This window comes from Rhinopithecus roxellana, chromosome 11 (genome assembly GCF_007565055.1).
Source record: "Rhinopithecus roxellana isolate Shanxi Qingling chromosome 11, ASM756505v1, whole genome shotgun sequence".
NCBI classification, from domain to species: domain Eukaryota; kingdom Metazoa; phylum Chordata; class Mammalia; order Primates; family Cercopithecidae; genus Rhinopithecus; species Rhinopithecus roxellana.
The window spans coordinates 119918277-119933170 of NC_044559.1; the positions used below are offsets into that span (position 1 = coordinate 119918277).

Genomic DNA, 14894 nt, shown 5'->3' on the forward strand with positions numbered 1-14894 from the left:
TTGCCAATCCCACTGAAATCTGTCTTTGTTGTTCTTTCTTATTGCTGACATTTAACAAATGCCACTGGTGGGTTTGCTCTGTTTGTCTCCCAATGCTGAACTATGTTGTAGAGTTCTCAAACACTGGTGGTGTGTGCCTGCTTTGTTTCTATTTGGCCGGCCATGCTGACAGCACATGTACCAGCATGTGGAGAGACAGAATAAGATCCAGCCCTTTGGTATGCATCTTGCCTCACTTTGGCACCATCCAGGCACCACCACATTCAAGAATCAGTCCAAATGGGACTTTTTGTAAGAAAAAAAGTAGCCGTTTTTAAATCAGTACAATGATTTTAACTAGTAAAATTCAACCCAATCAAGAACTTTTTTTCTTCTGTGTGGCAAATACAGCAGATGGGTCAAAAAAAAAAAAAAAAAAAAAAAAAAAAAGCGAACAGGGTGTTCTCAGAAGCACAGAGTAAAATGTACTTTTTAAAAGAAAATCTATAATGTGTACATATCTAAGTATACAATCAAGTTTTTAAATTTCTCATCCATTGATATGAAACAGACCCCTATTTTCCATATTATCTTGATGTAAATATCAGTATTATTCCTATTTTTGAAAAATAGCATTCCCTTCAAACACCATTATACATGTGCCTGCATGTAGATACCACACACACAAATTATACATACACAACATATTTCTACTGTTAAATTTAGCAATATCAACACCAGCCTGGGAAAAGCACCATCGTCTACCAATGGTCACAAGCATGGTGGGATATCAGGGATATCAGACAAGATATCAGGACCTCAAATCATCTTGACTTGAACTTCAGTAAGAAATGTCACTGAATGTGCCTCCTATTGGACATACAGCTGACAGAAACACCTGGCAATAAATACATTAACATATATGCTACACATTAGTTACATAATATCAGTATCCTATTTGTCTTCCCAAATGACTTGTGATGGTTCATGTTACATGTCAACTTGACTGTGCTAAAGCGTGCCCAGACAGCTGGTAAAACATTATTTCTGGGTGTGTATGGGAGAGTATTTTCAGAAGAGTTGACCATTAGAATCAGGAGACTGAGTAAAGAAAATTGCCCTCACCTATGAGGGTGAGCATCATCCAATCCACTGAAGGCCTGAATAGAACAAAAAGGTGGATGAAGGGAGAAGGTATTCATGGCATTAGCTGGGACACCCATCTTCTCCTGCCTTCAAATGTTGGCACTCCCGGTTCATAGGCTTTTGCACTTGGATTGCTATTTTTACCATTGACTCCCCTTGTTCTCAGGTGTTCAGACTAAGACTGGAATGACACCACTATTTTTTCTGAGCCTACAGTTTGCAGACAGCAGATGATGGGAGTTCTCAGCCTCTATAATCATGTGAATCAATCCCACATAATAATTCTCTTTCAATCCATATATATCCTGTTGGCTTTATTTCTCTGCAGAATCCTGAGTAACACATTTACTTTAGTTTTGGGGCATTTGCCACTTTCACCTCTGTTTTAGACTTTCTTTTCCCTAAAAAGAGGAATCCAGATAAGACATTCATCATTTATTTCTTTGCTCATTTATTTATGTGACAAATGTTTATGGATCACCCACCATAGCCAGAACCTGCTGATGTTCCAGCACTGGAAAACAGGTTATATTTCCTGCCCTTGCAGAAATAGAGGAGATAAACATTGGAAAAATAAACACATAGGTAAATATTTAGAAGTAAGCATTGTGATAAGTGCTATGCAGAAAATGCATGTGGTCAAGGTGAAAATAACGATATGACTGGATTGGCTGCAGGGGATCAGGGAAATGATTATAAGATCAGTGTGCAACATTCTCCTAATCTAGCATGAGATACAAGTTGTTTAACCATGTATTCTGTTGAAAGAAGAAACACTGATAGGAAGTTGCGTATTTTTCTAACAAATGCTAGGGAAGAGCCCTAACCTACAGGTCCCTTTGAATGAAGAGGACAGAAGATCTTTCTTATATTAGTCACCATGCCACACTGTGCAGTAGTGATCTGCCTGGGAGTCGACCCCTGACACAAAGGGAGCCTTGCATATGGGTGAAGCATAAATGGAGCCAATGGGCTATGACAGGACATGGCCAAGTTATCCAGGCAGTTAGAGAGTAAGTTCATGCATTAATAATTATTCATAAATAATTAATACATTAATGCATTCATAATGTAGACTTTAGATCCAGATTTGAATACTACTCTTTTGCTTTTAGTTGTGTGACCTCAGGTAAATTATTTAAATTTTATAATTGGCTTACCTATAAAATGAAGACTGTAATAGTTCTTAACTCGTGGTAACCATTTTGGTGAGAAATAGATGTGTTAATATGAATTAACGTGTACAAAACAATGCACCCAGCACATAGTAGATGCACAGTAAACAATTTTAAAAGCATGTGTCCTATATATAACATAAAATGTTATTTTTATATTATATCATATCATATTAAAAGTATATATGTTCTTAATTGGAGCACTGTGTACTAAGCCTGCTTACTTGGTCATATTAAGTAACCCACTCAGACCTGTTTAGTTAATCATATTAAATATGAAAAATATATAACAGGACCCAGACAGCAGAGGAGCACAGAAGCTAAGACACAAGTAGAGAAAAAGCAGCAATTAAAAGTCATGAGTAAGCAGAAGGCATAGAAAAGGAGAGTAAGCTCACAAAAATGTCAGCAGGGTCAGAGACCATGAGAAGCTGAGAACCAGACTGGCAGCCCTGTGTTAGTATATTAACATGATGACTTTATTCTGTAAAGTGTTTCCTTCCTTCATGGGAAGTTATGATGCTACTAGATTTCCATATGTTAAGGGCATGCTCCATCAGTCACCCTCATGACTGACAGCATGGCTTCATCATATGGAAATGACAGACTAGCTGCTAACAGCTCTAGGCTTGCATCTACACAATGTTAAGTCCAATAGAGAAAGATAACACATCTTTCTTTCAACAGGTTCTGCAAGTGTCAAGAGATATCATCTCATTGGTTTTGACTGGGACTCTTGCCCATCCCTCAGTCAATCACTGTGACTAGGAGAACAATAAGCCAGACTTGAGTCATGTACTGTCCCTGCAGCCAAAGCTAATATCAATAATTCTCAAATTGAATTAACTGAGATTGGTGATAGGATGGTTCTCCAAAGAAAAAGTCAGGGTAGCAGTGGATACTAGCAACAAAACAATAATCTCTACCATGGATGGTATCAGGGATACTTAGGCAAATTTGCTTTTCTTGATATAAACAGAGGGCATATAACATGTCATCTGAACAGGTACATGGCAAAACCGGGTTCCCTCTTTATAACCTCTCAGACATGTGTAATTCACATTGGAAGCCGAACACGTTGACTCTGCACATCACCTCTATACATTCCTGCCACCACCACCAGGAAATCTACTCTTTATCTTCAACTCTGCCTTAGTTGTAAGGGTTTGCTTTAGAAGTGTCTGCCAAAGTGCTTTGGGTAAAGTGTTACAAAGAAAGTGACATTACACCTGAATTTTATGAAGGATAGATCTGGTACAATATTGATTTCCATCAAATGAAGAGTTCTTGTGAATATATTTAATCGGAGCGCTTATATCATCATTTCAATGAACCTTTCTTAAAGTTAAATAGTTAGGTGATAAAATTCCTAGCTGCAATGAGCATGACTTTTACTGTTCAAAAGGATAAGACATCTGAGTGTTTCAGGCTCTGAGAAGAAATATAACATAAAGGTCAGGGGTGGTGTCTCATGCCTACAATCCAGCACTTTGGGAGGCCCCGAATGGTGGATCGCTTGAGTTCAGGAATTCAAGGCCAGCCTGTGCAACATGGTGAAACCCCATTTCTACAAAACAAACAAGCAAACAAACAAACAAAAAATAGCCAGGCATGGTGGCGCATACCTATAGTCCCAGCTACTCAGGAGGCTGAGAACTGGGAGGATCACTTGACCCTGGGAAACCAGGGCTGCAGTGAGCTAAGATCACACCACTGCACTTCAGCTTGGGTGACAGAGTGAGACCTTGTCTCAAAAAAAAAAAAAAAAAAAGTAAATAAATACATAAATAAAATAAACAGAAATACAATATAAGATCCCCTGGAAAATATTTCCTGTTACTGTTTAGGAGAGAATGCATGGAAAATTGAAATATTCAGAGTCAGAAAATTAGAGTACAGAACGCCAGGTGAAAACACTTTTTAAGAAGTAAAGAAGAAATTAAATAAAAGCATGTTAGAAAATACTCTTTCACAGTACTCCAATGTACTCTCTTATTCTCCATTAATTCCAACATTGCTTAGGAGCAAGGATCCAGCTTCTGTTTTTCAAATTCTAGAGAAGCCATCACTTCGAGCTTTTCCACCATTTCTATGTTTTTGCAGGATAGAAAGCAGTGACCATCATTTATTTACCTACATCCAAATATCAAAATACTGAACTTTAAAACTTGCATCTCTGCGCTCAAAAATGTAATCAGATGTCTACTAACATTTAGGAATCTACTTACTCTATTAACAGGACAAGCTGTCCTCTTCATTTTGTCTCTAGCACCGAATCAGGCACTGTTGTAATAGAAGTCCTGTGCTTGTGTCCTTTGGTGTGCACAAGCTGGGGTGCAATATAGATTGTTATCACCACAGCAAGAACACAAAGAATTCTAAGCCCTCCAAGGAAGAATTGGTCTTCAAATGCAATGATGGGAAAAAAAATGAAAAATCCACACACCTCTAGATCTTTTCTTACATTTTCCCTCGGGGTCTATTCTTCCTATATACCTTCTGCAAGCAAGGTGCCAACTGTTTAATTTCAGCAGCTGCTATTATCTCTAATCTTCCTCCTTTTTTTTTTTTTTTTTTTCCATTTTAGAATCACATTTTATTTCCTTACGCTAACTGAAATAACACACTTCACACTTTCCACTTTTGCAGCTGGGTCTGTCACATGTGTCTACTCACAGGGTTTATTTTATCTGTATCTCGTCAACTTGCTCTTCACTTTCTGTTTTCTGATGAAGCACCACAGTGGGATCTGCATTCACCTTTTCAAGGTTTTCCTGCAAGGAATTAAGAGATGATTATCCAGTCCTATAAAGTCATCTTGGGAGCTTCTGTGTAATAAAAATCTAGTGTTGTTAATTTGATCGAAAGCTTTCTTAGGAAGAAATAAGAATTTTCCTTTCTCTCTTTTGAATCCGGGAAGTAGGACTGTTTCTTTTCCCTTTAATCATGAGTTTGCCATGGATGTTTTCTATTTTCTAATATGAAAAATCAAATTTCAAAACCTGTAACTTGAATGGACTATTAAATGCCAAGACTTGCTTTAGGAGTTTCACACACACAAAAAAAATAAATAAATAAAAAGGAAGTAGAGACTGGAAATGGGGCATAAGGGGCATAAGAAAGGGGCATAAGAATGTCTGAATGGAGTAAACAGTTCACTCCGTTAAAGAGATCAAAAGAGAACTCACTGAAGTCTTGGGAGCATCATCTGCAGAATGGCTGAGGTAATGCTATCAAGCAAAGTTTAAATGTGCTGTACGTGGTTATGAAAATAAAAAGATACACACAAATCTGTGTCCTGGAATGCTGGAATCCATAATGCTACCAAAGACCACCTCTCAACCAAAGGACAGGAAAGGTAAATTGCAAAAACGAAAGCATAGAGATTGAAAATGGCATTCCCAGCCAGGTGCAGTGGCTCATGCCTATAATTCTAGCACTTAGGGGAAACCAAGGTGGGAGAATTGCTTGAGCCCAGGAGTTCAAGACCAGCCTGGCCAACGTAGCGAGACCTTGTCTCTACAAAGAATTTAAAAATCAGCTTGGTGTGGTGGCACGTGCCTAGGGTCCCAGCTACTTGGGAGGCTGAGGTGGGAGGATCAATTGATCCCAGGAGGTTGAGGCTGCAGTGAGCTGTGGTTGTAGTGCACTCCAGCCTGGAAGACAGAGCAAGACCCTGCCTCAAAAAAAAAAAAAAAAAAAAAAAAAAAAAGAAAGAAAGAAAGAAAAAGAAAAAGAAAAAGAAAAGAAACGAAAATGTCACTCTCTGTATGCTTCGGGAAAAAACTTCAAATAAATCTTAGGTAGACTTCCCTACCCATTTCGAAAGGCTGTTTCCTGCTCACATCATCATCCCCTCAAAATGTGTAAAAATTACATGTCCTTTCTCTGCCATTTCTTTCCCTAATCCTTCCTCATCCTGTCAGTCTGACTTCTGCCTCCAAAATACCCAAGGGGTTCATCATTCTTAATTGTCCTGACCTTTTCTTTCCCCTTACCTGATACTTTTGTCCCTAACCCTGTCTTCCTGGAAACCCCTTCATCCAAATCTCAGTGGCACCAAAAGACGCGGCGCTCTTTCCTCTCGTCTCTCTTTTCTTCACTGCTTCTGCTTCATGGGCTCCATGCCCAGATCCCTTGCTCTCACGCAGCGCACCCAGACTATTTCCCTCTGAAATCTCAGTCTATTGGCCTCAATCCCGCAAAGTAAAAGCGTGCCCATATTTGTATCCAAGCTCACTGGTTTCCCCAAAGCTGCCGTTCACCCCTCCACCTGCATTCCAGAAGATACCTTTAACTTCTTTTTCCTCCTAAGCCATTTACCTCTCTGCACATTCTGACTTCTGGCACTGGCACCCAAAACTACAAAGTTATTCATATTAACCTTTTATAGTTTTTTTTTTTTTTTTTTGAGACGGAGTCTCGCTCCGTCGCCCAGGCTGGAGTGCAGTGGTGCTATCTCCACTCACTGCAAGCTCCGCCTCCTGGGCTCACGCCATTCTCCTGCCTCAGCCTCCCGTGTAGCTGGGACTACAGGCACCCGCCACCGCGCCCGGCTAATTTTTGTATTTTTAGTAGAGACAGGGTTTCACCGTGTTAGTCAGGATGGTCTCGATCTCCTGACCTCGTGATCCGCCCGTCTCGGCCTCCCAAAGTGCTGGGATTACAGGCGTGAGCCACGGCGCCCGGCCTATAGTCTTTTTCTTCTCCCTTTAGACTTGTAGTCACCAAGCTCTTATTTTCTGTGTTCAACAATTCTAGTAATCTCCCGGTTCTCTTCAACGCTTACAGTCTCTCTCTATTCAAGCCAGGTATATTCAACATGGAGGTTCCCTCTTCCCTTTCCTTTGTCGCCACATGTGCAGTAAAAAAGCAGGCAACGTGGTGCCGGCCAGGTGACCATTTGCATAATAAAAGATTAGGGTAGAATGGCCAGCTTCTTCGCATGCTATGCAAATGGCACACCTGGTCCTACCAATCTCACGTGGCATATATAAATCAGACATTGCCTCCTCAAGCTTGTCTATAAAACCCCATGGATTTCACCATGGAACCAGACGACCCATCAGGACCCCCTCTCTCTGCAAGAGAGAGACCTTTTCTCTTTTCTCTCACCTATTAAACCTCCACTCTTAAACTCTCTTCTTGTGTGTCCACATCCTCGGTTTCCTTGGTGTGAGATGAGGAACCTCAGGTATTTAGCCCAACGACACCGCTTCATTACCAATCAGAACCTGGAGAAGAAGGAAGCCTGTGGCTCAGGCCTGTAATCCCAGCACTTTGGGAGGCCAAGGCGGGCGGATCACCTGAGGTCAGGAGTTCGAGACCAGCCTGACAGACATGGAGAAACTCCGTCGCTACTAAAAATACAAAAAATTAGCTGGGCGTGGTGGTGGATGCCTGTAATCCCAGCTACTTGGGAGGCTGAAGCAGAAGAATCGCTTGAACCCTGGAGGCAGAGGTTGCAGTGAGCCGAGATTGTGCCACTGCACTCCAGCCTGCGCAACAAGAGTGAAACTTCATCTCAAAAAAAAAAAAAGGAAGCCTGAAGTTCAACTAGGTCAGCACCCCTGAACACTGAGTGCAGGATGAGAAGAGGAGAGATGGGATATGACTTGTGGGTGAGGGAACAAGCATAGGTATTTCTGGGTAGGTAATTCCAGAGTTTGTATTTCTAGCTTTTTTGGCATTATGCTTTATAATTATCTCTGCGTATTAAGATATTTCTTTTGTTGGATCATTTTTTTCATGTCTTGCCAACCTTATCCTATTTACGATTAATTGGTAAAACAAATCATGGATGCTGCCATGAGTTTCACTTTAACATAATGTTAAGATTTCGGAACCTGTTTTAATTTATGAAGTAATTTAAAACTAATGTATGTGTCTTTTAGGTCACATCAGTATGTCAGCAATAGGTTCTAACCTTTCATTTAATCACTTGGCTTAAAGAAATTTTATATGTAGGTATATTATGACAGAAATCTATGGTGAGCACTCTCTTTTCCCAGCATTCATCCCAAACCATCGACTTTTCTCTTCAGCATGAAGTAAATGAAAGTGGGGAGGAAAATCACACAGAAGGAAGAGCTGTCTCATTTGATAAATGGAGTAAATGTGAATAGAATTCCATCTATTTGACAAATGGGCCTAATTTAACTCATGTCCTATGTCTGGTGGATTTCTCCACTTGGTGAACACATCAGTGTTTGTGGATTTTCTTGCCTCACTATGTAGAAAGGAATCCACAAGGTGACTCCTAGCATTTCAGTTCAAATATTCTTAAGGTCTCATTAAGTGATGAGATATCACACACTGCCTAACAAACTGACAGATATTAAAATTATCATTCGGACATTTCAGGAGTTTGTAGGGATAAGAAGAGAGGTAGAGGGACAGGTTTAGGCCACATACCAAAGGGATCAGAATGGCATCAACTTACTCCATAACTGCCCTAAAAGACAGAATAGGAAATTACCTACAAAACGTATAGGAAATGGTTTATCATTTAGAATTCTATTTCCAGTCAAATAATTAAAAGTGTAAGTATAGGCTAGACATTTTCAGACATGCAAGTTATCAGGAGCAGTGTATTCCCTATGGACCATTTTTCAGGTTTTGGGAAGATACGTTCCACCAAAACGACAGTAAAAAGAAAGAGAGAGAGAGAGAGAGAGAGAGTAGATCTTACGAACAGAGTACACAACGCAGAAAAAAGTGAAAAGAATTCTCAGGATGCTGTTGAACTAAAAGCTGTGCAGAAGGCCAAGGGTGCACCCAATCCCAATCCAGACTGGAGAAAAACAATGAACATTCCCAGAGATCAGTCTGCAGGACTGAAAAAGTAATAATAATAATAAAGGGAGCTGACTTGTGACCCGATGTGTTTGATTATGTGAGAGGCAGCTACTCTTATACAATCTATTTCAGAAAATTAAGATAAGGAGAAACTAACCAGTTTGCATAATCTAACTAGAATGACACTGATATCAAGAATGCACAAAGACTGGCAGAAAAAAAGATAATTGTAGATTATCTATGAGTATTATAAAATTTGAGAGAACATATTAGTGAATAAATGCGACAAAGTATTAAACTAGCACTATCAATTGACATTTATTCCGGGAATTTAAGGTAGTTCAAAATTTAGAAAATTTGTATATGATCAGCCACAATAACAGATTAAAGAAAAAACACATAATTTAAAAAGGATTAAAAAGGCATTTAATAAAACTTGGCATTCATTAATAATTGTAAAACAGAAAAATATTTGCAATGTATATCTCATAAAGATATTGTATCCAGACTATATCAAGGAATATAATAATAACAAAACAAGCTAATTAAAAAATACATAAAATGTTTGAACAGATATTTCAGTGAAAAAATATGCAAATGGCAAATACGCTCATGAAAAGATGCTTGCAAATTAAAACCACGATGATGTATCAATTTTTTTTTTTTTTTTTGAGACAGGGTCTCACTCTGTTGCCTAGATTGGAATGCAGTGGCATGATCTTGGCTCATCAACCTCCACCTCTTAGGCTCAAGAGATCCTCCCACCTCAACCTCCTGAGCAGCTGGGACTACAGTCAATACAGTTCTTGAATGACTAGAACTAAAAGAAAAAAAAGGCAATACCAAGTGTTAGCACGAATCAGGAAAAACTGTCATGGCTGGTGGTAACACAAAATGGTATAGCTACCTTGTCTTATTTTTAATTTTAATTTAATTTAAGTTAGAGACAGAATCTCTCTCTGTTGTCAGACTGGAGTGCAGTGATGCGATCTTGGCTTACTGCAACCTCCATCTCCTGGGTTCAAGCGCTTCTCCCGCCTCAGCCTCCCAAGTAGCTGGGACTACAGTCGTGCGCTACCACACCCAGCTAATTTTTTTGTATTTTTAGTAGAGACGAGATTTCACCATGTTGACCAGGATGGTCTCGATCTCCTGACTTCGTGATCTACCCGCCTTGGCATCCCAAAGTGCTGGGATTGCAGGCATGAGCCACAGCGCCCAACCTTCCTTAAAACTTTTTACTTTTATAGATTTAGGGAATACAAGTACGTTTTTATGACATGGACATATTGCATAGTGGTGAAATCTAGGTTTTCAGTGTAACCATCACCCAAATAATGAACATTGTACACAACAGGTAATTTTTCAGCCTTCCCCCTCTTCCCACCTTTTGGAGTCTCCAGTGTCCACTTTTCCACTCTCTATGTCCACGTGTATGGTACAGCCACTTTGAAAAAGAGTTTGGCAGTTCCTTATAAGTTAAACACACACTTACCATATGACTCATCAGTTGCATGATATTTATCCAAGAGAAATAAAAGCATGCACCCACAAAAAAGCTATATCCAATGTTTATAGCAACTTTATTAATAATACTTACAGTAATCATGTTTTAAAATCTGTCTATATTCTATGATGCTTCGCTATCTTGGGAATTTATGGATTCAGGGAGAGACCTTCCCTTCTTGGGTTAGCTAATCCCTAGAGATGGCAAACAACTCATCCTGGGATACTACTCCACTGCTCTAAATCAACCCAAAGCCAGATATGAAGACAAAGAGAGACCACCCCTGCGGCCTAGAGCCTGCTGAAATTCTTCACTCGAATCCTAAACCTGCCCAGCTGCTCGGCCTGTCTTTCTCATTCCTTTCTGTGAAAACTATAGTCAAGACTGTGCCTCTGCCCTCTCTTCTCTGCTTCTCCCTCCTGACTGACCCAGGTGCTTCTCTGTGTGGTCCTGCCTACCATGGCATGACCCCTTCTCTTGGAAATTGTGAATAACAAAGTACCTTCCCGATGGCAGTTGTCTCCTGATCTGTTGGCTTCACCAAACCTGAAAAAAACAATATCATTGGTACCTTTTAAGGCAGTATTCAATACTGGAAACACTCAAATGTCTGTCAATCGTTGAATAGATAAGATACTGTGGTGCATTACTACAATGGAATCCTGCCCAGCCATGAAAAGGCACAAGCTACTGACAACATGCATCAAAACGATGATGCTAGGTGTAAAAAGAGCCATTGAAGGTTGGGCATGGTGGCTCACATGTACAATCCCAGCACGCTGGGAGACAGGTAAGGAGATTGCTTAAGTCCAGGAGTTCAAGACCTGGCTGGGCAACACAGTAAGACCCTGTTCCCCCGCCCCCCCCCCACACACACATACACATACATTAGCCAGGCACGGTGGGTAACACCTGTAGTTCCAGTTACTTTAAAGGCTGAGGTGGGAGGATTGCTTGAGCCCAGGAGTACATGGCTGCAGTGAGCTACGATCACCTGGGCATTAGAGCAAGACTCTATCTAATTTTTTTTAAAAAGCCATTCACAAGGGGCTACATGCTCTTTGATTTCATTTATATGATATTCTGGAAAATGCAAAACTAGTAACAGAAAGAAAGTCAAGGATTGCCAGGAGTTAGTGGGGACAAGTTTAACTGCAAAGTGCCATAAAGGGATAGTTTAGAGTGATGGAAATCTATATCTTGAGTGTGGTAGTGATTACGTAGCTGCATGCATTTGTCAAACCCTGTAAAGACAGGCGAAAAGGGTGAATTTTACTAAATATAAATTGTATTGGTTTTCTATTTCTGCTGTGACAAATTACTACCAACTAAGTGACTTAAAACAACACAAATTTATTATCTTACAGTTTTATAGAAGCCTGACATCCATGTTCCTGGACTAAAATCTGAGTATTGGGAGCATTTTGTCTCTTTCTAGAGACTTTACAGGAGAATCTGCTTCCTAGTCTAAGCATGACCACCTGTATCTTTCCTTATATTTCTCTATATTCATATCCTTTAGTCACAGCCTGGAAAGCTTCTCTGATTTAAAAAACTTATGTGATTATTTGAGCCTAAAAAGATAAGCCACAGCCGGGCACGGTGGCTCATGACTATAATCCCAGCACTTTGGGAGGCCAAGGTGGGTGGATCTAAAGGTCAGGAGTTTGAGACCAGCCTGGCCAATATGGTGAAACCCTGTCTCTACTAAAAATGCAAAAATTAACCGGGCATGGTGGCAGGCGCCTATAATCCCAGCTACTCTGGAGGCTGAGGCAGGAGAATCGCTTGAACCTAGGAGGTGGAGGTTGCAGTGAGCTGAGATTGCTCCACTGCACTCCACCCTGGGTGACAGAGTGAGACTCAATCTCAAAAAAAGGAAAACAAACAAAAAAAAGAGAAGCCAGCATAATCTGCCTATCTCATGTTTCTTAATGTAACCAAATCTGTAGTTTCTGTTTTGGTGGGCCAGGTTGAGCCTGTAATTTGCATTTTGAACAGTTTCTCAGATGATCCTGATGCCACTCATCAAGAGACCACATTTTGGGGAACACTTATGGAGACATACAAGAGAATCTACGAGCCACTAGAAATAAGAATGTTTAGCAAGGTTGCTGAATACAAAACCTAAATAGAAAGTAAATCACATACTATCCGGCAGTAATGTACAATTAGAAACTGCAGGCTTACACAGCATGGCTGGTGACATTAGCTAGCACTCACTCTTCTCTCTCTAATGAGGATACAATGGACTACAAGAGACTGAACTATATCTGCTTCTATTTCCAACAGACTTACATTCAACTTTCGCTCACACACACACAGCTGGAAAATTTTGTTAGTCTTTATCTATTTTATTTGTGTGGGTGTATATATATATATATTTTTTGAACAGTTTCTCATATATGTGTGTGTATATATGTGTGTGTGTGTATGTGTATGTGTGTGTGTGTGTATAAAATGTGTGTGTGTGTATGTGTATGCGTGTGTGTGTGTGTATAAAATGTGTGTGTGTGTGTTTTTAGAGATGGGGTCTTGCTCAGTTGCCCAGGCTGGAGGTACAGCAGCATGATCAGAACTCACTGCAGCCTCCAACTATTGGGCTCAAGTGATCCTCCTGTCTCAGCCTCCTGAGAGGCTAGGACTACAGGCATGTGCCACCATGTCTGACTAATTTTTATTTTAAAAAACGTTTTATAGAGACGGGGTCTTCTAATGTTGCCCAAGCTGGTCTTAAACTCCTGGCCTCAAGTGATCCTCCCTACTTGGCCTCCCAAAGTGTTTGGATTACAGGCATGAGTCACTATAACTTGCCAGTTTTTTTTTAAGCAATTAATATAAAATTATAGCATGAAAATAAAAGCAACCTGAATTTAGTAACACAGCTGGAACAATCTGCAGTAGTGGTGGCAGTGGTGAGAGAAAAGGTCTAATTTAAACAATTTTCTGAGTTGTTGGTTGTTCACTTTTCTCATGGTGATGAAAGTAGACATTTTTTCAAAGGGGACAAGAAGCTGCTGGAGGTTTGCTGCTCCCAAGGATCTGGGGATCTTTGCACTACCCCAAGATCTGAGTGAGTCGTATTAAAAATAATGTAAGTCGTATTAAAAGTATGAAAAGTAACGGCAAAAACTGTAATTACTTTTGCACCAACTGAATACATTTGAAAAATGTCAATGTTCAATCCTAAGCCTGACAAAAACTGACAAATAGGAAGCTTATGTAGTCAGTGAGAGTCTCCTGTTTGTCTCCAAGAGACGTCTCATTTTGCAGACATGTGGAACTACCCTCTTTCCGCAAGCACTGGTTCCCATGTTGAAGCTTGCTAGACATGACAATGGGTTTGACTCAATTCAAAACTTCTTTTATTCGCGTAAGAATTTCATGAAGTTTGTTAACCAAGGATGCCAGAATTTCCAGGAAGGAACAGAGATTCTTAAGGCAATTTTCCCAAATGGAGCAGCATGTTGTATGAGATGTATGAATTGTGATGTTGGTACTTGTACGTACTGAGTTTCCCAGGGAGTGGGGTAATCAGTCAGACAGATTAAACCCTGGAAATTCTGATAAGTGTGTTTGACGCAGCAGTTATGGACCAGTCCTGCATGAAAGATGGTGTCACTGTAGATGACGTCACTCTCTAGAATGAAATTCATGACTTGATACCAGATCCTGTCATTGATGCCACACTGTTCAATTCTTGGGGGAGCCGATGAATGAAATAAGATAGAACTTATTGGACTATTCATATCACTCCAGAACCTTACGTTAGTTTTAAAAGAAACGTATGTCATACCTCCTATGATGACTTGATGAGGACAGTTGTGAAAGTCTTCAAGCCAGGAAAATTTGTGATAACCTTGTTAGCTAATCAGAGCTCTAAATGTCACACCATGTTTTCTTCACCCCAGAATATTGAAGGTTTTAAATGTCTTGATTGCCAGAGTGCTATGTTCAATGATTACAATTTTGTTTTTACCAGTTTTGCAAAGCAGCAATGACAACAGAGACTTGATTAAGAAAAATGAAGAAAGAAATGCAAAAAGAGAACACATGTAGAAGGGAGTGGCTGCTTTCTAGATGTTCATACCAGGGACCATGCTTCTATAACCATCACCTTGTTGTTGCAGAAAGCCTTAGATACAATCAAGTGCAATCATTTTGAACTGTTTGCATTATTATTATTATTATTATTTTGTATTTTTTAGTAGAGACGGGGTTTCACCGTGTTAGCCAGGATGGTCTCGATCTCCTGACCTTGTGATCCGCCCGCCTTGGCCTCCCAAAGT

The 14894-nt window shown here is 40.0% G+C and overlaps 1 pseudogene; it reads left to right on the top strand.

Annotated features, from left to right (window-relative positions):
• The window catches only part of LOC104679982, a 49017-nt pseudogene extending 34393 nt beyond the window's left edge, over positions 1 to 14624 (top strand).
• Positions 14625 to 14894: the final 270 nt, after the last annotated feature.